General features: G+C 43.7%; 1 protein-coding gene across 14 annotated transcripts in view; it reads left to right on the top strand.

The window, feature by feature from the left end:
* The first annotated feature begins 992 nt into the window (after positions 1–992).
* The window catches only part of Add1 (adducin 1), a 71,085-nt gene continuing 45,982 nt past the window's right edge, over positions 993–26,095 (top strand). For 10 of the 14 annotated variants that reach the window (XM_026395306.2, XM_026395303.2, XM_026395304.2 and 7 more), the window contains exon 1: positions 993–1,145. The gene's annotated coding sequence lies outside the window, so the exon portion shown is untranslated. Of the gene's footprint in view, positions 1,146–1,446; positions 1,625–9,509; positions 9,578–24,534; positions 24,658–26,095 lie in introns of those variants that run through there. The other 4 variants (XM_077803201.1, XM_026395297.2, XM_026395299.2 and 1 more) reach the window with 4 other exon arrangements.

Genomic DNA, 26,095 nt, shown 5'->3' with positions numbered 1-26,095 from the left:
GAACCCGGGCCGCACGCATGCGCGCTACCGTTTGAGCCACATCCCCAGCCCCACCCACTCTCTAGTTGACATACTTTCCAGTCTTCTGCCCCACCAGCTTTCCTTCAGCATCTCCTTTTTGTTGTTGCGGGGCTGGGGATGGAATCCAGGGCTTCACGGACGCCTGTCAAGCACTCTGCCACTGAGCCACATCCCAAACCCCTTCAGCGGGACCACTGCACTGGATGCTGAGGATTCGGAAGTGAAGAGACAGAACTGGGGTCCAGCCATCTGAGGACAGGCAGTAGGCAGAAGCAGGTGCCTAGAGTAGGGGCTGCTGGAGCTAATCCACGGCAGTTTCCCTGGCCCAGAGGCTCCGACGGGAGCAGAGGCCTGCGCTGGCTTTCTTTGGCTGTGCAGGGAACAAGAGCCCTGCCCAGCGGGGACTCGGACGAGACAGTAGGAGTGGCAGTGTGCGGAAGGTGCCGTTCTGGTCACAGCGGCTGGACGGCCTGCCAATGGCCGCTGCAGGCTCATTTCCCGGTTCCGCGGAGGTGCCTGGCGCTTGGCATCCGCAACCAGCAGGCTTTCCAGTCGGCGCGACCTTATCGGGGCCCGCAGGCCACGCTGTCCCGACCCCACCCTGACTGCCAGCCAGGCCCCAAGCCTGCCTGGGGCCCGCCCGCCCGCGCTGCCGGGTACTGGGGCCCGCCTGCGCGTTGCGTAGCGGGGCCGCAGCAAGCCCCAGAAGCAGCCGCACAGTTGCCAGCGGCGGCGCCCCACGTTTCCGGGAAGCAGCCCCGAGGGGCCAGACCCCGCCCTCCCTACAGTCCGCGCGACCGGGCCTGCGCAGCTGGGCCGCAACCGCGAGGCCCCGCCTTCCCCAGGTGCCGCCCCCCGCGTCTCGCCAATAGGAGGGTGCGATGCTGGATGGTGGCGGCGCAGGCCGGGCCAATGGAGAGGCGCGTCATTGAGATGCGGCGCCGCAGGCCGCACCCAATTCGGGCGGCGGGGGCGAGCGAGGGCGGCGGGGCCGGGTGGGCCGCAGCCGCCAGGGTGCGCGCGGCGGGCGGGGGTAGAGCCGGAGCCCCAGCCCCAGCGGAGCCCGCAGGCGGAGGTCGCACTCGCGCTGAGAGGCTGCTCGTTGCTCTCGATTCTCTGTGGAGGTGAGGCGGGTGGACGGGCGCAGGCCTCCGCAGCAGCTGACCCGTCGCTGCGGGCTTCTCGGTGCGGCAGCGCGGGCCACGGGCCTCGGGCACGGTGGGGCGGGTCCCGCCGACGTCTGGCGGCTGCGGGCCTGGCGGACGGAGGCCGCGGGGAGCGGGAAGCGGGTCGCCGGCGGCCGCGGCGGGGACGGCCTTCTGGTGGTCTTCCTGCGCTCTCCCGCCTTAGCCTTCCCTGCGTTTTGGGAAGAGCCAGAGGACCTCTCCCTGTCGTTATTTTCATTTTTGTTCTTGTCACTCGTAGCCGAAGGTGTCTGGTAGGTGATTTGAGTAGTTTATGCAGACGCACCTTGGGATGAATGTTTTGGTTCGCCCGAAACTGCTGTTGGCTTGACCGTGCGATTTCTTGCCTAAAATGACCTAAAGCAATTGCCATCTCCCAAAGGCCTTTGAACAGCTGCTGATAGCTGTGTGCGTTGCAGGTGAGTTTTGTCGAGAGATTTTTGTGTGTCGAAAACTGATTGCCGTCTTCGTGGGGATGGGAAATCGAATGTTGAAAGATCCAGTTCGTCTCCTTTGCAAAACACGTGTGAAAAGGAGCCTTCAGCGCGCCCCGGAGAGGGGAGGCCATTTCAGGCCGAGGGTGGACTTCAGTACGGGGTGGGCTTATAGCAGTGCAGCCTTCAATCTCTGGAGAAAGCCAGTGGTGTAGAGTATCTTTAGATACAAATTTTGGATAATTCTCTTTAGTTCTTTCTGGGAAACTAGAATAATATAGTTATTTTTTAAGGAAATGAATGGTTTTGTCAGTCAGAATTGCTTCTCAGAGTTTTGGTGTGTTTACCCCGGCATCATCCGGTAGTTTACTACTTTGTATTGTGTAGCTTCTAGAGTTTCAGAGACTCAGAGTCTGTGAATGACCTGAATCTAAATCCAAATTCTACTCAGTCTCCAAACTGCGATAGTTTCTTTAAAAAAAGTGTGGGCGTGCAGCTTTTGCCTTGCCCCTGAGAGGCAACCCTGTACCACCCAGCTACATCCCCGGCCTCTGCTGCTTATATTATACAGGCTGATACTTTCTTGCTTTAACTTTTGTGATGTAATCTGATTCTGATAAGGTTTTGTTTAATGTTTAATTTGTTTTGATTCTACCATAAAAGATGCTTTTTTCTTTAATTTTTATTTTTTTTGCAGTAGTACACGGACAGAATGCCCTGTTTGTTTGTTTGTTTATTCATTTATTTATTTATAGGTGGTGCTTAGGATTGAACCCAGTGCCTCACACTTGCTAGGCCAGCGCTCCACCTCTGAGCCACAGCCCCAATCCCCAAAGCTGTTTTTTTAATGCTATTGTTTTTAGTTCTTGTATGTAGTCGTTATAGTGATCAGGAAAGTAAATATTAAAATACTTCAAAAGATACCGTTATTTTTATTATATAAAACTCTGAGTTTGATTGCCTTTCTTCCTCCTTTCCATGTTGAACTCTTCACACACACACACATTGAGAGAATAGCAGAGTTCCTGTTTACTCTCATTTAGTTTCAACAATTATTAGCTCATAGCAAGTGTTTTTTTTTTCCATCTGACCCTTCAATCCCAGATGTCATATCTGTTTTTTTTTTTTTTTTGAGGGGGGGGGCAGGTAACTGGGGATTGAACCTAGTGTTGCTTTACCACTGAGCTACATCCCCAGCCCTTTATATTTTTTTATCTTGAAATATAGCCTTGCTTAATTTCTGGGGCTGGCCTTGAACATATAATCTTCCTTCCTGCTTCAGCCTCCAAAGTCACTGGGATTACAGGATGCACCAGAGCGCCTGGCCAGATATCATATCATTTTAACTATTAAGTGTTTCAGTATGTGTATCTTAAACAATAGGACTTTTTAAAAAGGTAAACATGAATACCAGTATTAGAAAAAAGGAGTTTCTTTAATACCTTCAAATATCCAACTACTGTTAACATTTTGATTGTCTCATAATTTTTTTAAATAGTTTTGAGCTAGGATGCCAATGTCCCCATACCATTGTAACTTGTTTTAATCTATAGGCTTCCCCTCTATCATCATCAACATCTTTTTTTTTTTTTTTATTTGTTGATGAAACCTGACCTGGTAGTTTGTTCTGTGGAGTAATCCGGACTTCAGTCTGTACTATTTTTTAACAATACAGAATTTGCTGTAAACTGATGGCTAGATAGAAAGGTCTTATCAGATCCAGGTTTGATTTATTCTTTCAAGATGACTTTTAGGTAGGTAAACAGATAATGGTGCATAATCTGGTTAGCAGCCCTTGCTGCTTGGTGCCTAGAGTCATTAAGCTTTGAAAAATATTGATGTTTTAATTCTGTAACCTCATCAGTGATTAATTGGAATACTTGTTTTTTTGAAAAAAGTTGTAGATGGACACAATACTTTTATTTATTTTTATATAGTGCTGAGGATGGAACCCAGTGCCTTCCACATGTGAGGCGAGTGCTCCACCACTGAGCTGAAACCCAGCCCCTAAATGGAATACTTCTATAGAGAAATTTTCCTTCATTCACTATTTGATTACCTTTGAAAAACACCCCGATTATGAAAGACCCCCCGTTTCCCTGTCCAAGGAGAATCACACGAAACACTGGCTGCAAAAGCACGAGGTGGTTTATTGAGACACAGGCGCCTGCGGGTGCCCAGCAGAACCTCAGCCGGAGCTTTGGTGAACTGGCACACCGGGCTTGGGGATACAGAGATTTTTATAGGGTTTGGGGCAGGTTTCTTATTGGTTTGTTTAAATCTAGCATATAGGCCACCTAGGGGGTACAGGTCTGTATTCTAAAAACCACAGGTCTGCATTCTATTCTTTCTGTTCCTGCTTATCTGTTCCTGTTTATTCATTCATGCCTCAGGATGTGGGTGCTCTGTCCTTTCTCAACCGGTTATGCGCCTGAGCCTGTTTGTGACAAGCCCAGTATCTTGATTTCATCTCTTGGCCTTAGGTAACTGGGCTAACTGGGCTAGGGTCTTTCACCTTGAAGTATATTTCTTCTAGAAAAGGCAGGACAAATGCTTAATTCCTATTATTTTCTAGTTTTCAAAATTAAAGAGTTTTGATTCTCTAATATCCTTTAAAAGTCGCCTGTGAATTGTATCTATGTGTTTGTCCTTGTGAACTCAGGAGCTTAAATGTATTTTTCTTTTTTTGGTACTGGGGCTATGTTCCCAGGTAGGAGGATGGCAAGTTTGAGACTAACCTCAGCAATTTAGTGAGGCCCTAAGGACTTAACCAGACCCTGTTTCAAAATAAAACAGGGGTGTTACTCAGTGGTAAAGCGCTTGCTTAGAACATGTGTGCAAGGCCCTAGGTTCAATCCCCCGCACAACAAGGAAAGAAAAGTTAGTGTATATGAAACGTAAATAAGTTATATGTTTATACTTGGGTTCCATCCATAGATATTTCACTATGTACATGCAAATACCCTAAAATCTGAAAAAATCCCAGACACTTTTGGTCTTATGTCATTTCAGATGAGAAATACTCAATCTGTGTTCAGAAACAACAGTTCAGGCCTTTGGGCTGCTTACTGTACTAGGTTAATCATTGTTTCTAGATCCTTTTAGTGAGCTGGTTGTATGTTACAGATACTTTTGGTGCCAAAGTATGAATTGTGTTCTACTTAACCTCAGCCTTATACCTGAACCTTTTTTCCTTCTAAGCCAAACATTTTGTTTCTTCTTATTCAATCATTTTAGCCTGCACTGTACAATTTATCTCAGAAGACTGTCAACACAAGCACCAATGAAACTGTTAAAGAATTTTTTGTGCCCTTGTTAGGTCTCTCTAGTCAAATTCTGTTTTAAAGTCATTTAGAAGAGTTACTATGTGGTTTTGCCATCACTGTATGTATAGTTTAGTTCTATAGTTTGGTTTTTATTTTGCCGTCACTATTTAAAAATTGCTTTTTAAAAATTTAATTTTGAGGGCTAGGGCTGGGGCTCAGCAGTAGAGCCCTTGCCTAGCATGTGTGAGGCCCTGGGTTCCATCCTCAGCACCACATAAAAATAAATAAACAAAATAAAGGTATTGTGTCCAACTAAAACTAAAAAGTAAATTTTTTTAAAAAAACTTAATTTTGATAGGGCATGGTGGCACATGCTTGTAATCCCAGTGACTCTGAAGGCAGAGAGAGGATTGCAAGGTTGAGGCCAATTTCAGCAACTTAGCGAAGCTGTCAGCAACTTAATGTCTCAAAATAAAAAGGGCTGGGGGTGTGGCTCAGTAGGTAAACGCCCCTGGGTTCAATCCCCAGTACCTCCCTTCCCAAATAAAAAGTTTTATAATTAAAAGGCTTTCAAAGTCAAACCCGTAAAACAAGTATAGTTGAACCTCTGTCTCCTTCATCTTATTCCTTCCTTTCCCCTTACATATTCTTTCCAACTTGTATTTTGGACCTGAGATCCAACTCAGGGGTGTTCTAACACTTGTAGGTGGACATAATGCCTTTATTTATTTATCTTTATGTGGTGCTGAGAATCTAACTCTGGGCCTCACCTGTGCTAGGTGAGTGCTCTAGCACTGAGCCGCCACCCTCCCAGCCATCCCCCCCAGCCCTTTTTAATTTGCATTTTGAGATAGATTCTGGCTAAGTTGCTGAGGCTGGCTTTGAACTTGAAATCCTCCTGTCTTAGCCTCCTGAGCTGCTGGGATTCAGCCATGTACCACCACACCTGGCAAGTTATAACTGCCTTTTTTTTTTTTCGAACCAGGGATTGAACTCAGGGGCACTTGACCATTAAGCCATATCCCTAGTCCTATTTTGTATTTTATTTAGAGACAGAGTCTCACTGAGTTGCTCAGTGCCTCACTTTTTGCAGAGGCTGGCTTTGAACTCGAGATCCTCCTGCCTCAGTCTCCCAAGCTGCTGAGATTACAGGCGTGTGCCACTATGCTTGGCTAAGATATAACTGCTTTTTAAGGAACATTTAACACAAACATCTTGCCTGGTAATGCTCTTTTTTTAAAAAAAAAAAATTTTTATTTTAGTTGTAGATGGACACAATATTTTATTTTAAAAATTTATTTATGTGTGGTGCTGAGGTTCGAACCCCAGTGCCTCACATATGCTAGGCAAGCCCTCTACCACTGAGCTACTGTCCCAGCCCCTGATTTTTTTCTTATTCTATAATTTGGTGAAGATTTTCTGGTACATTTAAAGGTATAGAGTCTAAATAAATTCTTCACATAGGGATGATATCATACTCCAGAATTCTCTTCTGTCTAGAAGACAACCTTAGCTTTTTTGTTATGTGGTGATTAATGACTATAGGTTAAAGACCTCAGTTTTATATTTTCTTTTTTGTAAACAGTTGCCCTCAGCCCCTCAACTACAATAATATAGTTTTGTGTTATCTACCGTTTCTGAGGTACAGACATCAAACTCATATTGACATAATAAATACGATGTGCCTTAGTAGTGTTTCCCCCTGTTGTTACCAGTGTTCCCTCACAGGTCATTCGCATGTTCATTGAGTTCTGAGATAAGTGTGTGAGTAGTGTGCCTGTAGCTGTAGTCATGTGTAACGATTTGCTCACATCTGTTCTGCCTTCAAGATGCTTCCTCAGGGGCTGGGGATGTGGCTCAAGCGGTAGCGCGCTCGCCTGGCATGTGTGCAGCCAGGGTTCGATCCTCAGCACCACATACAAACAAAAGATGTTGTGTCTGCCGAAAACTAGAAAATAAATATTAAAATTCTCTCTCTCTCTTTAAAAATAAATAAATAAAATAAAGGTATTGTGTCCAACTACAACTAAAAAAATAAATAATTTTTTTTTTTTAAAAAAAGATGCTTCCTCAGGCAGTCCTTCTGTGGCGCCTCCACTGTCACTGCGTGGGTCCTGGCAGTCCCCGTCTCTCCCTTGGACTCCATAGCAACCTCCAGCTGGTCTCCTGGACGCTTCCTTCCCAGCTCCTACCCATCATTTAGGGTGTTTTTCATAAAATACCATTGGATCACGGTCTGTCCTGTTTAAAACTCATCAAAGACCGATAGTCATTGTGTCTAGGTATAGGGGATGGAGTGGCTGTTGGACAGGGTTACAGACAGTCCTTAACTTAGAGTTTTTTTACTTTACAATGGTATGAAAGCATATCCATGCAAGTATTCTGTTTTTCAGTGCAGTATTTAATACATTACAGGGGATATTCAGTACTTAATATACATCAGCTTTGTGCTTAATGACTTTTTAGCCCAGCTGTAGGCTAATGTCAGCATTCTGAGCATCTTTTTCTTTTTTCTTTTTTTGGCAGAACTAGGAATGAACCCAAGGGCACTTTACCACTGAGCCACATCCCAGTCCTTTTAAAATTTTATTTTGAGATGATCATGTTTAGTCGCTGAGGCTGGCTTTGAATTTGCAATCCTCCTACCTCAGCCTCCTGAGACATTGAAATTATAGGCCTGTGCCCAGCTTCTAAGCATATTTAAAGTAGGCTCAGCTAAGCCCAGATGTTCAGTAGGTTAGGTGTATTTTCAACTTACAGTATTTTCATTTACAATGGGTTTATCAGGCCATTATTTCATCATAAGTATAGGAACATCTATATGTCTTTGGAATTTTGATTATTTGCCTGGATTATGTATTCAGACTAATAAGTTTTATAAAAACAAAAGGGTTCAATTCCTTGTACAAACAAACAACCCCTGCTGCCTTGCTCTTAGAATGACAGTCCTCCATTTGACTGGTGTTATGGTTGGATATGAGGAATCCCCCAAAAGCTAACACATGAGACAATGCAAGAGGGTTCAGAGGAGAAATGACCGTTACAGCTTTAACCGAATCAGTGAATTAATCCCTAATGGTATTAATTGGGTGGTAACTGGAGGCTGGTGGGCTGTGGCTATGGGGAATACATTTTGGATCTGGAGAGTGGAATCTCTCTGCTTCCTGATTGTCACCTGAGCTGCTTCCCTCTGCCACACTCTTCTGCCATGATGTTCTGCCTCAACTTGAGCCCTGAGGGAGCAGCAAAAAAGTCACAGCAGCAAAAAAGCTGGCTGAAACCTCTGGCGCTGCCGCACTGCCTGCGCACAGTGGGTGCAGTCTGCCATGGGCAGTGCCTTTGCGTTTTCCTCGCCGTGTGTTCCTCTGTTGAGGCGACTGTTGATAAATGGGGATATGCTTTTATTTGGCAAAATAGAAAGTATAGAGTCCACATTATACATTTTGTTTTTCATCTTTTTAAGCACATGCAGTTTGCTAGGTATTGTGCTTTTATGTATATTTAATCCTTAAACCTGACAAGCAGGTCCTGTTTCAGATGGCAAACCAGGAGTTTTACTGAGTTGCCCAGGTCCCACAGCGAGGGGGCTGTAGCTGTAGTCATGTGTAATGATTTGCTCACATCTGTTCTGCCTTCAAGATGCTTCCTCAGGCAGTCCTTCTGTGCCGCCTCCACTGTCACTGCATGGACTCCATAGCAACCTCCAGCTGGTCTCCTGGACGCTTCCTTCCCAGCTCCTGCCCATCATTTAGGGTGTTTTTCATAAAATACCATTGGAGATGTGGAGTTGTGGAGATGGAGTCCAGGCCTGGGGTGTCCTGCCCTTGAGATGATGCTTTTAACTAGCCGGTGCTGCCCCCCTTGGTGGACTCCTCAGTCCTAACATGAGGCCTCTGTTGGCAGCTGCTGTCGTGGTCTCCCCCTCAGTGCATTCACGTCTATCCCTGTGTTGGTTCACTACTGTACTTCTGCAGTCTAGCACGGTGCCAGAAACAGTAGGTCTTTAAGAAATATTTGTTCAATTAAAGATTTTTAGTTATTTTTTAAAAGCTTGGTTATGAGGAAGAATGTTCATGGTTGATTATTACAGGAGGTATGGCATCAATTCCCCTAAAGCAGGAGTTGGCAGATTTCCTGTGAGGGGCCAGGCAGTAAATATTTTGGGCTTTGAGGGCCAGGTGTTCTGTTGCAACTGCTCATCTGTATTATTATTATTATTATTATTATTATTATTTTTATTTTTGTGGTGCTGAGGATTGAACCCAGGAATGCGGGGCAAGCACTCTAACAACTGAGTTATGTCCCCAGCCCACTCATCTGTATTTTGAACAAAAACAGCCATGAGTGATATGCATGTGGTTATCATATATCTCATAAGTTGCCCTGGAACTTTTGATCCATTTTCTTCAACCTCTTGTGTAGCTGGGATTACAGGGGTACACCCCTGCGCCTGGCTTGTGAACCTTAAAAATATGAGCATTGGGCTAGATTTGGTTGGGGAGAGTTGTGTTTGTTAATTCTTGCCCAGAGTCTTAAATCTTTTTAGGTCAGATTTGACACTGGACTTCTGGACAGAATTTGTCTGCCTGTGTTGGTTCTTTGAAAACACCATGCTTTGGTCTGTTTAGGACTATAGATGACATCCTGCTTCCATCCTGCTCCTAGACTCCCTGTGAGTAGACTGTGCACTGTCTATTATAATAATTTCAGCAAGAAATCTTAACTTTTCCTTGAGTAAGTGCTGTCCCAGAATTAATTTTTATATTTTGTTTTTCCTTTTAACATTTTAAAAATTTTTATTTATTTTTACTAATTTTTTTAGATGGACACAATACATTTTTTTTGTTTTGTTTTATTTGTTTTTATGTGGTGCTGAGGATCGAACCCAGTGCCTTGCACCTGTGAGGCAAATACTCTACCACTGAGCTACAACCTCATTTTTCACTAATGGTTTCACAGAAGTTCTTGGAGTTACAAAAACCTGGTTATACCTAGCGGTGCAACTTCTGTTTTAGCCAAATTACTTAATTTTTTTTCTTTTTAACACCCTTATTTTATTTATTTATTTTTACATGGTGCCAAGGCTTGAACCCAGCGCCTCGCATGTGCTAGGTGAGTGCTCAACTGCTGAGCCACAACCCCAGACCCCTTAATCTTATTTTTTGAATTATAAATGAGAAGGGATATTTCCTACTTGTGCCTTTTGGGCATTAGGTGTAGTGTAAGTGAACTGGCTAGTGGTGTGTTAAAAGAAAAATCAAAGTAGAGGAAGACAAAATGAAACAATTAAAAATGGCTATTAATTATTCCCAAGCAGACATCTTTAATATTTCTGGATGTGCTCTAAATGCATGCATAAATTTAATTGATTTTCTGTCCCACTCTTTGCTTTGTGAAAATAGTGTGAAATCATGTACATTTAGGAAGAGCAGAGTTAGGTCCTGCCTCATTGGAAGAGAGGTAGAAGGGAACCCAGAACAGTCAACTGGGATGGGTACATCAGCTGGTGGTGCGTGGGTGCCAGCTGCACTTGCTTCTGACATCTCAGCTCTTGTTTTCACTAGGCAGGTTACAGGCTCTGACTCTAGAACTCCCTGTCTTGCAGAGTGCTGGGTGTGTACTGTGTGTGTGTGTGTGTATGTATTCTCCATCTTCAGTTTTTTATAATTCTCAGAATGAGAATATTGAAAGAAAAGCATAGTAAAATATAGTTTAAATTTTTTTTTTTAAATTGTTGATGGACCTTAATTTATTTATTTTAATGTGGTGCTGAGGATTGAACCCAGTGCCTCAGCTAGGCAAGCACTCTACCACAGAGCTACAACCCCAGCCGGTAAAATATAGTTTTTAAATTGATGTAATTTATATATGGTAAAATGTAATTCAACGTATTTAAGTCACATTTCCACAGGAAAAAGACATTGATCTGATTCCTTGTTCAGCATATTTGCTTGTGGTATTAATACACTTAATTTTTTTTTTTTTTTTTTAAGAATATGATTTACATTACCTTGAAAGTTCTTCCTGCAGGTAGGAGCATGGACTAGAATCTGAGGGTGTGGCAGAGCAGTTTGCACCTTTATTGTAAGCTTGTTCTCTGTAGGGATTGTGGATAAAACGTCTAATAAGCAGAATTTGTGATAAACAGCAAGTTAATAAAAAAAAAAGAAAAGATTATTTTTTTTTCAGTCCAAACTTTAAACTTTGTTTCTACTTCCGTATCAGAAATCATTCAGTCAGTGTGATATATTTATTGGTTTGGGCCTTTTGTAACATGTTTTTTCTCTTGCTCTTTAAAATTCCCTCTGGCCCGCAGCTGTAGTGTGTTGGCTGTGAATGGCAACATCTTTTTTTTTTTTTATGTATATTGTGTTCCTTGAGAATTAAAACTCATTAAGGCAAAAAGCCCACTGTTTGTCACTTAGTTATTTCTTAATGTTTTGAATGGTTACTTGGGCAGGTATAAGGGATGTCCTTTTTTGAAATACCTTATTTTCTAATAAGGCTTTAAACGCTGAACCTTATGTAAGATTCAGTTACTTAACAGATTAAATATACTAATACCTCCTTAGTTCGGTCAGAGCCTATCAGCTGTCACATGGTTCCTTAACATAGTTAGGAATTGAGCATAGCATAATATAATATTAAACTTTAATAGAACTGTTTAATAGTTAATACTTGTCTGACTTTCTGCGTTCAGGACACTTGGGTTGGAAGGAATGAAGGGAAGCAAGTTTAATTCAGTTTGCCTTTTTGGCTTTTTTTTTCCCCCTTTTAAACAATTCTTTTAAAAAATATTTATTTTTTACTTGTAGTTGGACACGATACCTTTATTTTACTTATTTATTTTTATGTGGTGCTGAGGACTGAATCCAGGGCCTCGCCCATGTTAGGCAGGCGCTCTACTGCTGAGCCACTACCCCAGCCTCCTTTTTAAACAATTCTTATGAGTAACATCTAACAGAAATAGCATTCTTTTTTTCTTTTTCATTTCTCTTTTTGTGGTGCTGGGTTGAACCAGAACAATTGTTTTTGATCTTGTTACCTTCACAGTGTTGAACATATTTTGACAAGGCTTTATATGAATTTACGCTACATAGGAAGAAGTTACAAAGGACTAGAGTACGTAGAACAGTTATCCCAGCTTTAAAAAAGAGAGAGAGATTGAGATGGGATCTTCCTGTGTTGCCCACGTGGGCCCTGAACTGCTGGGCTCCAGTGTTCTTCCTGCCTCTGCTTCCAAAGCAGCTGCAATTGCAGGCGCACCCAGCTTTAGAATGTGGTTTGGTGCTGGCATTGAACACATGGCCTTCTGCTTGCCAAGTGCGTGCTCTGTCCCTGGGCCACACCCCTAGCCCTGTCCTAACTTTTTACTAAACAGTTTCTTAGGAATCTGCTCTGCTGGTATGAAATGACAACAGCATGTAAAAAATGTTTTTTTCGCAAGCCTTTTTCCCAGTCTAGCTTTTAACTTGGACATCGGTCCCATATGTTTATTTGTGTTCACTGAAAGCCTGTTTTGTACCGGGTACTGCCATACAGGGAATGCCCTGTTTTCCTCTCCTGGGAAGTTTGTCCCAATTAAGGAATGACTGGGTGGCATATGGTTTGCGATCCTCCTGCCTCTGGAGCAGCTGGGATTATAAGCTTCTACCACCTGGCTTAAATTTACGTTTTTGTTTGTCAGCAGCAGTAGGGGGTACTCGCTCACTTTCAAGCCTGTTTCTCCCTCATAAAATGAAGTACTCTAAGACACAGAGGAGAGAAATTGTGAAAACACTTTGAAAATGTAAATGCTGAGTGAAAACATATGTCTATACAAAATCCTGTGTGTGCGGGTTCACAGCAGCATTATTTTAATAGCCCCAGAGTGGACACAGCCCAGGTGTCCATCAGCTGATGAAGTGGATGAGCAAAATTGTAGACTCTTCATACAGTGAAATAATTTTCAGCTTATAAAAAGTGTTGAAGCACCGATACCTCCTCCAGCTTGGACACCTGGGAAACATGCTGGGTGAAGGAAGCAGACATAAAGGCTAGGTGTTGTGTGGTTTTATTCATGTGAAATGTCCAGAATAAGCAAACCAATAGGGGCAGAAAGTAGATGAGTGGTCATCTCGGCTGGGGCTGAGGAGGGGGTTAGGAATGAGGTGTGACTGCTAGTATGAGTGAGATTTCTTTTTAGGTGCTGAAAATGTCATGGTATCTAGGTTGTGATGATGGCTGCACAGCCCTCTGAGAATGCCAAAGCCACAGCTGTGCAGTTGAAGTGGGTGAAGGTTTTGGTGTGGGATATCTCAGTCCAGCTGTAAAAAGGTGAATGCTGGAGGAGGACTTTCATTCTCACTGAAGTCAGCCAGCTGTCATTGGTATAGTGACGGTGTTAGAGTCATCACGTCAGGGTGTGGGCGTCAGTTTTGTCATTGAAAGTATGTTGGTGATGGGCTGGGGATGTGGCTCAAGCGGTGGCGCACTCACCTGGCATGTGTGCAGCCCGGGTTCGATCCTCAGCACCACATACAAACAAAGATGTAGTGTCCGCTGAAAAAAAAAAATAAATAAAATTCTCTCTCCTCTCTCTCTCCTCCCCCCCCCTCTCAAAAATATGTCTTTAAAAAAAAAAGAAAATATGTTGGTGAAGGTCTCCATCTCTGTGTAAGGCAGTACCAGCAGTGGTCATGTCCAGATGGAGGAGTGTGGGGCCATAGGCCTCGTACTTTCCTCCCTTCCCTTCCCTCCTGTCTGTGCAGAGGGAAGGTGCAAAAGAGGCAGGAGAGAGTGAGTCCTCTCCACTGGCTTCACCCTCACAGTGAATCCGAGGTATCTATCTGAGGGTTCTATCCTCAGCACCACATATAAATAAAATAAGGGTATTGTGTCCACTTATAACTTAAAAATAAATATTAAAAAAAATGGGGGTTGGGGATGTGGCTCATTGGTTGAGTGCTCCTGGGTGTTCAATCCCCAGTACCAAAAATAAAAAATAAAAAACCTTCCTTGGACCAGGGATAGTAGTGGGCATCAGGGACCTGCAGAATAAGAGAGAGGTCCTGCACTTGAAGGGATCTTGCTGAGGTATTCTCTGTAGGACATAAGGGTAGGTCCCTGTGGGAGTTTTTTTTTTTTTTAATATTTTTTTATTTTTTTTAGGTGTAGATGGACACAACACAATGCCTTTATTTTTATGTGGTGCTGAGGATTGAACCTGGGTCCCGCCCATGCTAGGAGAGCGCCCTACCTCTGAGCCACAATCCCAGCCCTCCTATGGGAGTTTTGAGGTCACTGAGATGGTTCCTATCACAGCAATTTTTATCATTTATGGTTTTATAAAAAAAAACAGTATAGTGATTCTTTTTTAAGAAAATGGTAAACAGTAAATAGAAAACATTCTAGATTTTCTTTTTAATTTTTTTAGTTGTTGATGGACCTTTATTCATTTATTTTTATTAATATGTGGTGCTGAGAATTGAACCCAGTGCCTCACACGTGCTAGGCAAGCACTCTACCACTGAGCCACAGCCCCAGCCCCATTTTAGTTTTTCTTGGTGGGTAATTTCTGTTTTGATCCCTTGGTGTGCCAGTTTGAGGGTGAAGTAGAACCCTCATGAAAGCTGTACGTCATAGATTTATATGCTCTATTCACACAATCTAGTATTTGTTTTCATGGAAAATCTTACTTGAGTAGTAGTGCCTTACTTAGGATAATTCTAAATGTTATTAGTAGTGAAAATGGTGGTTGGGTGTGTGTGAAAATGTATGAAGAGCGTGTTCAGTTGTGAGGCTGATCCTGAAGTGTAGCCTGGGGTCTATGGAGTGGGTGAGTGTCATGTCAGTGGTCTCTTGGTATTCAGGTTGGCCCATAAATGAAACTTTGGTGAAGTTATTACGTTCTGAAACTCAATTTTGTTATCTGTGAAGTGATATGGTGACATCTAAACTTCCTTCTGGAACTAAAAGTGTATGCCTCTAAGGCTGTGTTCACTGCTCTCTTGTTCTATTGCAAATGTTTATATGTACATAATTATTTTATAGATAGATATATAATATATATATTTTTTGGTACTGGGAATTTAACCCAGGTGCCCCCCTCTTTCTCTTTTAATTTTTTTTTTTTTTTGGTAATAAGATCATTGTATTTTAATTATTGAACCTGAAAAACCTATCCTCAGAGCAGATGTTGAACCCAGGTCATTTAGGAGAACACCAGGCATGCTCACCAATATAGGGTGACTACCAACAGCCTGTAAGAAGATATCCTTTCACAGGATTTTAAGCAAAAATCTTGTAGGTAACTATGCTGTTATTTATATATTATTCATTAGTATTTAGGGGAGATTAATAATTTTTAGGCCATAAAATGAATAAGAACTAACTAAACATTTTCTGATATAAGTTCTATCTTTTATGCCTTTCTTTTTTTTTTAACCTTTATTTCATTTATTTATTTTTATGTGGTGCTGAGGCTCAAACCCAGGGCCTCAAACATGCTAGGTGAGCATTCTACCACTGAACCACAACCCCAACCCCTTTTATGCTTTTCTTTTTAAAATTTTTAATTTATTTTACACATGCCAGCAGAATGCGCTTTCATACATCATACATAATGGAGTATAATTTCTCATTCTTCTGGTCATGCCCGATGTAGAATCCCACAGGTCATAGGGTAGTAATGTCTACTATCCTTCCTACCTCTCTACCTGCTCGCCTCTCTTCACTTTCCTCTACCTAATCTAAAGTCAATCTGTTCTTTCCTTTTTCTTTTTAATTTTGAGATGGTCTCACAAAATTGCCTCAGTGATTCCCAAGTCACTAGGATTACAGGCATGCACCCAGCTGACTTTATTATATAGTAACATTTCATTGTTACATTAATAAGAATTTATTTAATGTTTACTGTGTTCAGAGCATTATGTTGAGAATATCAGAGGTAAATGATATTGAATGACTCCTGCTTTGGGTAAGCTGCAGTCTAGTGGTTGGATTAAGACTTCACTGCAGAGCAGGGAGATGGTTGGTAAGAGGGAACTATTAAGTGGTGGTCATATGTGTCCTGTGCTCCTACCAACAAGGGTTACTCTTGTCCATATAGTCCATACAGATGCTGCTGGTGCTGCTAACAAAATTGATTGCTACATTTATTTGAAGTTTACTGTGTGCATTATACTAAACCCTTGATGTAAATTAACTAATTTAATCTTCAACAAAATAAATAGATAATGATTTTCTGATTTTATAGATGAAGAAACTGAGGCATATAGAGAATAAGAGTGTGCCTAAGGGCTGGGGATGTGGCTCAAGCAGTAGCGTGCTCTCCTGGCATGCGTGTGGCCCGGGTTCGATCCTCAGCACTACATACAAATAAAGATGATGTGTCTGCTGATAAGTAAAAAATAAATATTAAAATTCTCTCTCTCTCTCTCTCTCTCTCTCTTAAAAAAAAAAAAAAAAAAGGAATCACACATTGTGAGTAGAGGTCTTCCATCAGTGAAAAACCAGACTGATTGTTTAAAAAAAATTCTGTTTAAAAAAAAAAGAAAAAAGAGTGTGCCTAAGCTAGCACAGCCGGGCTGTGAACTGGGATCAGCACTTAGGGTCTGGTCCAGAGTCTGGACTCCAGATATGACTCAGACACCTTTATTGGTCAGTCAGCACTGGGAGGAGAATGGAGTGTCTACGAAGACCCAAGCCAGATTATTTTCTGTGCTAGTGATATCAGACAGATTTTAGAAATATAAGTTCAGTGAAACAGATGGTTGGCTTATCTCTAACTGCCTCACCCAGGGTTGTTTTAGAAACCATGCCCGAGACTGTTGGTTAAGGGGCTGAGTTAAAGTGAGGAATCTCACTAGAGATGTCAGGTCAGGTGGAACGGGGAGCTGTACTGCAGGTACTGAAAGGTAAAATAAGCTTATCATTGAATGTTATTTTTAATTAAAATGCATTTTAACTTTAGTTGGTTACACTTAATGTTCTTGAAATTTTGAAGTGAAGTTTTTGGTATGTTACTTTTGCTTTCTCATCAGGTACTGGAACGATTAACATGCTCATTGTTTGTAGGGTACTGCTGTGTGCCATCCTTCTGCTGCCCATCTCACACTTGTCCCTCCTTGCGGCCTCGGCAGTCTTGGAACATATGACTAAGTGCATTTTGTTATAAATGAGGAAACTGAGACACAGAAGATGATGAACTTACTCAAGGTCTAAGTCGAAGGTTATAAAGCAGTAGTGGGGCACTGCTGCTGCTAGGTTGAAGTGTGTGTCCTAAGCCCTGGAGGGGAGCAGAAAGACACTTCACCTTGTGGGGAGGAGGGATTCATGGCATTGAGATAATTGGAGAACATACCATTTATCAAAATGAATCTCAGATGGGTTAGAGAGAAATGTATAAAATTATATAGATGCTGTGGAGAGAAAGCAAGTAAAATGTTCATCAGAGATATGCTTTAAAACTTTCTTGGGATGGGTGTGGTGGTGCATGCCTGTAATCCCAGAAGCTCAGGAGGCTGAGGATAGGAAGTTCAAAGCCAGCCTCAGCAACTTAGTGAGGCCCTAAGCAACTTAGCAAGACCCTGTCTCTAAATAAATATAAAAAAAGGTCTGGGGATGTGGCTCAGTGGTTAAACTCCCTTGAGTTCAATCCCTGGTACCAAAAACAAACAAACAAAAAAATCGAAAAAATCCAAATAACTTTCTTGAAACATTTTGTTAGGTGTATGCCTGTGAAGGAATAATGACGTGTAGTTGTCAGTATGCAAATGCTCAAGTATTTACTCATTGAAAAATAAAATTATGATGATGATCTGGGGATAAAAGGACAAATTTTTCAAATTTACAGAATAAATACATCCAGATCTCAACATGTAGTTAGAGGAAGGAAATGAATAGTTCATAAGGGCAATTTCAGATATAAATAAAAAAAAATCATCCTCTCCTACTACCCAGAGGAATGCCAAAGAAAGCAGAGACTTTGGCTCCATCTGAGGGAAGCGTTGGCCATGCACTACAGGCTATCCTGTGGGAGACTGATCTCAGTGAAGAAAGAGCTGTTGGGACCCAGCCGTAGCCTAGCAGGCAGCGTGTTCTTATTTCAGCCAACAGGTAGTAGGGCTGCGAGAGGAGAGGTTGATAGCAGATGTTGGCTTCTGCCACTTTATATATATTTGCCTGTTCCATGGCTGCAGTACAGTTTTTTTAAAAAAATATGTTTTAGTTGTTGATGGACCTTTATTTATTTATCTTTATGTGGTGCTGAGGAACGAACCCAGGGCCTTGCATGTGCTAAGTGAGTGCTCTACCACTGAGCTACAACCCCAGCCCCTGCAGTACAATTTTGTACATGCTATTTTTAAATTTTTTTGTTATCAGGGATTGAATCCAGGGGCATTTAACCACTGAGCCACATTCCCCGCCCCTCCCCCTCTTTTTTTTAAAGAGAGAGAGAATTTTTTAATATTTATTTTTTAGTTTTCGATGGACACAACATCTTTATTTTATTTTTATGTGGTGCTGAGGATCGAACCCAGCGCCACGTGCATGCCAGGCGAGCACACTACCGCTTGAGCCACATCCCTAGCCCCTTCCCCCCCCCTTTTTTTATTTAGAGAAGATCTCACTGAGTTGCTTAGAACTTGCTAAGTTGCTGAGGCTTGTATATGCTTTTTTAAAAACTTATAGCTTGGGACTGGGGGTGGTAGAGCGCCTGCCTCGCATGTGAAAGGCACTGGGTTTGATCCTCAGCACCACATAAAAATAAAATAAAGGTATTGTGTCCATTTACAACTAAAAAAAATATTAAAAACTTATAGCTTAAATGATTGGCCACATCTTAGCTATTATTTATAAGATCATCTTTATGACAAAATACATTTCCATACAATTTTATAATTATTAAACTATATCCCCTGTACATGTCCTTTTTTTTTTTTTTTTTTTTTTTTTGAGGGAGATAGTCTCAGGCTAGTGCCATTATTCCCTCCTGATGTATTTGATTGGAATTAGATTGTAGAGTGTTCCCGCCCCTATCAGATCTGCAGAGGGTCTTGTCATTCTGAGTGTCTGGTCAGTCTGTGCTTCCTGACTTGGCCGGTTTTCCTGTAGTCTTGGTGGGTCACTGGAGTGCCCACACACTGAGTTATAATGTTTCTGAGGTCTGGAGTTCCCTTTTCTATTTCCCTGCCTCTGAGGGCCATACATGCTGGTGTCTCCAAATTTAGTCAGCTGGAAGCAGATGCAGCTGTGATCCTTCTGCATCTCAGCTTTGGGAATTGACATCATTCTTAGAAATATAAACCCATTTAACTCAGACACAAAACCCAGTTAGATGCACAGTTGTCCCCTTGCAGGGTGGAGTTTCTTTCCAAGTGGCAAGCTAGAGATAGGAATCTGTTTGAGTGTGTGCTCTGTCTGTCCTCAGAGTCTCTTGAGTTGTGTATCGTTGTGAGTGATGACGGATGTGTCACACAGTCAGATGCCACTAGAATCCAGAGTGAGAATTAGATCAGCACTGCCAGTCCATCGTGCTCACCCTGGACCTGTATCTGTCCCTCATATGTGTTTATGTGACTGCCTTGGAGTGCAGTAGTGAATGAGACAGCCTCTGGCCCTTCTGGGGTGCGCCTTCCCATGGGGAGACAGTCCTGTTAGCAGCCTCGTTTCAGTTTTTCTCTATGTCTGACATGCATCAGCTGTATGATGTGGGTACTAGTGTTAGCCTCATAGTTCATGAAGGAAAGTTAAGTCGTACCAAGGTTACAGGGCCGTCAGTTGCTGGGCTGGAATTTGAGCCTCAGCAGTCTTGCTCTGGAGACTCTTCTTTGGTGGTGGTGACAGGTGCTGGGCGGTGGGGGAGGAGACACAAGAACCCTTGTGAATGAGAGCCCAGAGTGGGACTGCTTCATGTGGGTAGTCAGGGAAGTCAATTTCAAAATTCAGAGGTGGCGTTGGACCTGTGTCCTGACTGATGAGGAGTAGGACCCTCAAAGTAGCTGGAACCCAGTTGTTCTAGGCAGAAGAGCAGTCCAGAGCCTTGGAAGCAGGAAGATTCTGGGTGTGCTCCAGGACAGGGGTGGCTGGTGTATCTGGGACATGGTGAGGGAGGAGAAGGGTGGGCTGGGCCACTCCGGGAGGTCCCTGCAGGCTTTGGTCAAGACTTTGTTTGCGACTTTGTTCTTAGGCTGTGGGAAGCCATTGGTGGGAAGTAAGCAGGCACATGGCCTTGGAATTTATTTTGTGGAGAATGAATTGTAACAGAAGTAGAAACAGGGAGATAAGACTGGGAGCGCGAAGCTCCCTGTAAGTGAGTTAGGTGTGATTGGACTGTAGATGGCCAAGTGGGTGTTTTGTCAGCATTGACATATGGAAGTGGAGCCAGGGAAGGAGTTAGGCCTGGAGGTGGAGCTGTGTGTCCAGTGGTACTGTGCTGGCACAGCCCATCTGAGTCACCTGGAGCTTTGCATGGGTGGATGTCCAGGTCCCGCTCCCAGACATTGGGGTGTGCTGGGTGCCACAGTGTTGTTGTTTTTTTTTTAAAAAATTTTTTTTAGAGAGATAAATTTTTAATATTTATTTTTTAGTTTTTGGTGGACACAACATCTTTATTTTATTTTTATGTGGTGCTGAGGATCGAACCCAGTGCCCCACGCATGCCAGGCGTGTGAGCTACCGCTTGAGCTACATCCCCAGCCCTGCCACAGTGTTTTTGAAGCTCTCCAGGCTGTGCCTACAGAGCCAGGCTGGAGAGTCACATGTCAAGGTGCTGTTTGAGACACAGGAGGGCCTGCATGCTGCTATTAGCACAGCAAGCAGTATTGTCAGGTAGAAGCAGCAGCTCAGGACACTGGAGCACCCCCTCAACAAAGAGTGGTTGGGGGACAGCAAGGGAGGCTCACAGGAGTGCTTAGAGATGTACGAGAAAGACAGTGCTTCCCCAGGAGGCAGGGCAGTGCCAGGTGCTGCTGGGAGCCTAAGGTGACCAGGGAGGAGCCGCTAGTAGCTGGATGGAGACAGTGGGTCTTAGAGGCTCCCACTAGGCAGGGTTTTAGGAGCTGCAAATAATTACTCTGTATTTTCTGGTGGTGCTGGGATTCTGGTCCCACCTCTGGGGCTGGTTTTGAGTGTGGAGTGAACCAGGTACTCAGCCCTTTGCTTCACCGCTTTGCCTCTTGGCTTTTGCTTCCTTTTTTTTTTTTTTTTTTTTTTTTTTGTGGGTACTAAAGATTGGACCCAGTGGTGCTTAACCACTGAGCCACCCCAGCCTTTCTTAATGTTTTTATTTAGAGATAGGGTCTGCTGAGTGCTAAGTTGCTGAGGCTGGTTTTGAACTCGTGATCCTCCTGCCTCAGCCTCCCAAGCCACCGGGATTCCAGGCCACTATGCCTAGCTGGCTTTTGCTTCTTTCAAATGGCCGTTTGCCAGGCCATTTGCAGCAGTGTTCAGAGATCTTTGAGCGATCTCATGAGCGATTGGCTCATGAGGCCATTAACCTCATCAATTGATGAACCATAGATGGATTCAAAGCTGAATAGAATATTGGGAGTTGGCAAAAACTGTAGGAGGTGGAGCCTCATTGGAGGACGATCACGGGTGCTTCCTGGAAGGTAAATCTCCTGCCCCTTCCTGGATCTCCCTCTCTCCCCATTCCTCATGCCATGAGCTGAGCAGCTTTTCGCCACCAAGCCTTTGCCGTGAAGTTCTACCTCACCTCAGGCCCAGAGAAGTGGAACTGCGCTCTGCATTGTTTTTCTCAAGTATTAGTGACAAAAGCCCACTAATGGACTCTCTCCCCTCCACAGTTCTTACCTTTGGCTTTGGCTCTGGCTGCCCCCTGCCTGGAGTGCTTTTCTGGGTGCATGGCCATCACCACCTGAGTCTCTTTGCTTGGCTGTCCCCTTCTTGGGCTTCCTCTGCTCTTCCTGCCTAACATGTGACTTCCTCCCCACCTCCTGGGCTCCAGTCTCCGCCTTCCCTTCAGAGGGACTGCTGTGTGGTTTGCTTGTGGCCCCTGTCCTCTTGGCTCCTCTGGGAAGGCAGAAACCTGCATTTGTTTGGTGACTTCCTCGGGTGTTCGGGTGGTTGGACAGTGCCTGGGGCAGGCTTCAGGTAGCCTCTCACTAGAGCTCAGCGAAGGCTTGACCACTGAGTGCATGTCAACTCTCTGGGAAGTGTGGCGGCAGTGCTGTGTCACTTCTTGCTGCATTTGAAGCCGTACAGGATCTGCAAGTTCCAAGGCCTGTCAGTGGAACCTTTTTGAGTTTGGATTCTCCCCTCTACCTGCCTCCTACTGTCATGTCTGTTGTGGCACTGTTTTGGTTAAGTAAAAACTAATAATAAAAATATATGCTATTTCCCTTTGTCTGAATTCGCTTTTGGTAACTTTATTTTCCTTTTGTGGCTAAATTTTACCCTTTAAAATATCACTTGGATTTTTTTGGGGTGGGGTGGGGTAGGGGGGATTGAACTCAGGGGCACTCAACCTCTGAGCCACATCCCCAGCCCTTTTTTGTATTTTATTTAGAGACAGGGTCTCGCTGAGTTGCTTAGGACCTTGCTAAGTTGCTGAGCCTGGCTTTGAACTGGAGATTCTCCTGCCTCAACCTCCAAGCCACTGGGATTAGGCATGTGCTGCTGTGCCTGGCATAAATATATTAAGGTGGAATGGTGTCAACGTATTCAAAGCTAGATGAAATAAAAACAAAAGAAAAAAAGAAAAGTGGGTCGGTCGGGGGCGTGCTTAGGACTTCACTAAGTTGCTGCACCTAGCTGGCTTTTGCTTCCTTTGTAGCTTAAGAAGGAAACCTGGCACTGTGCTCAGAAGTCCCAGAGATTGCTGAGCAGCTGTGCTCCAGCCTTTGTGTATACATAACATGGATACATTCCTTAGTGCTCAGCCATTGTGTAGTTCTTATCCCCTAGCCACTCTTGGTTCAAAGCTTCCTTTTATCATTTGTCTTCTCAGTGAACCAGTCACTTGACAATATTCAGTTGCTGACCATTAGATTCTGAAAGAACCTGCCTGTCTGTTTTTTGTGGTCAGTATTTTAATCTTCCTTTTACCTACAGCCCTGTCAAACTTACCCTCCCTACCCCCCCACCCTAATAAAAATTCAAACCAAACCATCACTTAGTCTTAGCATACTGCCCTCATGGAATGAAATTCAGGATAAATTTTCGGGCTGGGTGTTGCTCAATGGTGGAGGGCTGGCTTAGCTTGTGCAAGGCCCTTGGTTGATTCCTATTGCTGCAAGGGGAAACAAACCAGGAAAAGTTTTCTTTGAGTAAATAGTAAACTTTGAAAACTTGAGTAAAAATAAGAAATACCGTAGTGACAGAAGGACAGTCACAGTACCATAAAGTAGCACAAATAGGGAGAGCACCTGACGTTGCAGCAGGATAAAGCTGTGTGCTGCTTTCTTTGCCATGACGACGGGTCCATCGCCGTCTCAGAACAGGTAACTCATCCAGTAATTCCAGTGCAGGCCTCTTGTGTGGTGTCAGTCATTGTCAAGTATATACCATTATGTCTCCCAGATTCCTCTCCTGAAATCTCGATTGTTTGCTTTGTGGAATTTCTTCTTGAAAGCACTTAAGAATATGTGGATTGGCCTAGGGATGTAGCTTGGGGTAGAGTGCTTGCCTAGCATGTATGAGGCCCCAAGTTCAATCCTCAACCCCGTTAAAAAGAAAAAAAAAAAGGGCTGGGGTTGTGGCTCAGTGGTAGAGTGCTCGTCTCGCATGCGCGGGACCCTGGGTTCGATCCTCAGCACCACGTACAAAATAAATGAGTGACATAAAGGTATTGTGTCCAACTATAAAATGAATATTAAATTTTTTTTTTAAAAAGTGTATAGATTGATATTGCTCATGGGCCATGTGAAAGTAATGGATGTCACTTTAAATAGAATGATTTGGTATGAAAGTAAATTTTGTTAGTAACACAGAATGACTTCTGTATTTCTTTAGCATTGATTCGTTTGGCAGGTATTTTCTGAGCCCTTTTGTATGCTAAATGAGGGGAAACAGTACTGAACTGGGAGGAAGAGAGAGGCCTTCTTGTTCTTTCTGCACCAACCCCTTTGACTCCTGTGCGGCAGTTCGTGGCATTTGGAGTGAGTGGTTTTTTGGGTTGGGTTCAGAGTTGTCCATTTCTTTACTGAGGCCTGTGGCACGCAAACTGAGTCAGTTCTTCCATCAGCAGATGAGATTCCTCACAGGGAATGTTGTGTGGATGTGCCTGCGGTGTGTGAAATGGCTGCAGTGGGCTTTGGCAGTGTCCCTATGAAATACACATGCTAGCTGTGCTTCTGGGTCCCCTGCATTTCTTTCCTCTCTCCTTTGTATTGTGGGTTGAACCCAGGAGCTCCTACCACTGAGGTGCATCCCAGTCCTTTGTTATTTTGAGACAGGGCCTTGAATTGTTAATACTCCTGTCTCAGCCTCCCAAATTACTGGAGTTACAGATGCACACCACTGTGTCTGGCCCAGCCTTGCTTTTGTGACTTGCATTCTCTGTAGCTGGGTTTGGGAAACATTAAGTCTGGAGGTTGGGGATCATAAGGATGAAGATTTCGGCTCTATCTTGTTCTACCATTTCTTCAGTGTGTTCTCAGCTGCGTCATCTCATTTGTTCACTAGGTGGAGGTGAGGATGCTTCATGCATGTTGAAGCTTCACAGTACTGGGAATGGACTGCCGCCTGACTCCTGGCCTGGTCCTGACCTGTTTGTGGGCTTGAGGTCCCACTGTCAGCCGTAAGAAGGTAGAGGGCCAGCTCTACACCATTCTTTTTTTTTTTTTTTTTTAATATTTATTTTTTAGTTCTCGGCAGACACAACATCTTTGTTGGTATGTGGTGCTGAGGATCGAACCCGGGCCGCACGCATGCCAAGCGAGCGCGCTACCGCTTGAGCCACATCCCCAGCCCATACACCATTCTTAAATCACTGCTTCTCTGATTATTGCCTATTTGACCTGAAGTAACTAACTGGAATTCTCCTCTAGTTATCCATTGTAGGATTGATAGAAGCTCTAGTTAAAAGCAGTGACATCTGTATTCAACAAAAAAAAGGTGGAAGGTTTAGGCTGGGATGCTGTTAGCTAAAGATTCCATTGCGGCGAGAGGAGCAAGAGGACCCACCTAGGTAGTCAGTTCCTGATTAACTGGAGATATGTGTGGGACACAGCAGAGACACGGTGCTTTGTCTAATTTTTACGTCTTTATTTTTGGGTTTATTTCTCATTTGAACTGTGCTGAGACATGAAGCCTGCAATGGCAGAGTACAGTTTCATGAGGAGGGACCTGTGCAGCCTGGCTGCCCATTCCTGCCTGCTTTACCTTCATTGGGCCTCAGTGTCCTTATATGCAGGAAAAATGAATTGACACATATAAAAATGAGTTTATTCAAATCAGTACTTGGCACATGGTAAACAGTGATCATTTTAAGCTGTGATTATTATTAAAGAATCTTCTGAGTTTTCATCTGAGGAGAACATCCAGAGACACAGGAATAGAAATGATCCGCTCAGAGTAATTAAAGGCTTTTCCTAAGCCCTGAGGTCTGGATCAGGACACTTTCAGTTTGCTTGAGTGGAGAAGAAGCAGCTTCAGCCAGCATGAGGTCGTGAGGTCATGTCTGTCTTTTCAGGGAAGTGGAAGTGCATTCCTAGCAGGCCATGTAAACCGGGAGGGTTCTGCCCTGCAGTTGGCTGTTCCACTGGGGAGAGTTCAGGTGGGTTCCCTCTTGCCAGTGGATGTTAGGGTCCCCTTTTTAGTGCTGTGGTCTTTCTAGGTTTGCAGGTTTCTGAGTTGTCATGAATTTGGGGGCTCCTGTGCCTCTTCTGCTGTCTCACCCATGGTGTTTACTGGGTGTGCTGACTTTGCTGCCCTGGGCCTGGGTGTGACCTCTCTCTTGGCTCCCCCTAATCTTTCAGTCTGGTCACTCTTCCCAGCAGAGACTCTGTCTTTGACTTTGAGAGTGTCCCAAAGATGCAGTTTCATCCTAGATGCCAGCCTTCACAGAGCCCTTCCTCTCAGAGAAGTGAGTTGTCCCCTGTAACAGATGACTTATTTGAAGCACAATCTCAGTTGAGCCCCTGCTGTGCGAGATGCTGGTGGTGATGGGGGCTCATTTACAAAACAAGGTAGAAATAGATTGTCTCTGCTCTGATGGCCTATGGACTGGTGGTGGAAGGAGCAT

The sequence above is a fragment of the Urocitellus parryii genome, chromosome 10 (assembly GCF_045843805.1).
Source record: "Urocitellus parryii isolate mUroPar1 chromosome 10, mUroPar1.hap1, whole genome shotgun sequence".
Taxonomy (NCBI): Eukaryota; Metazoa; Chordata; class Mammalia; order Rodentia; family Sciuridae; genus Urocitellus; species Urocitellus parryii.
This window is presented reverse-complemented; position numbering and strand designations above follow the sequence as displayed.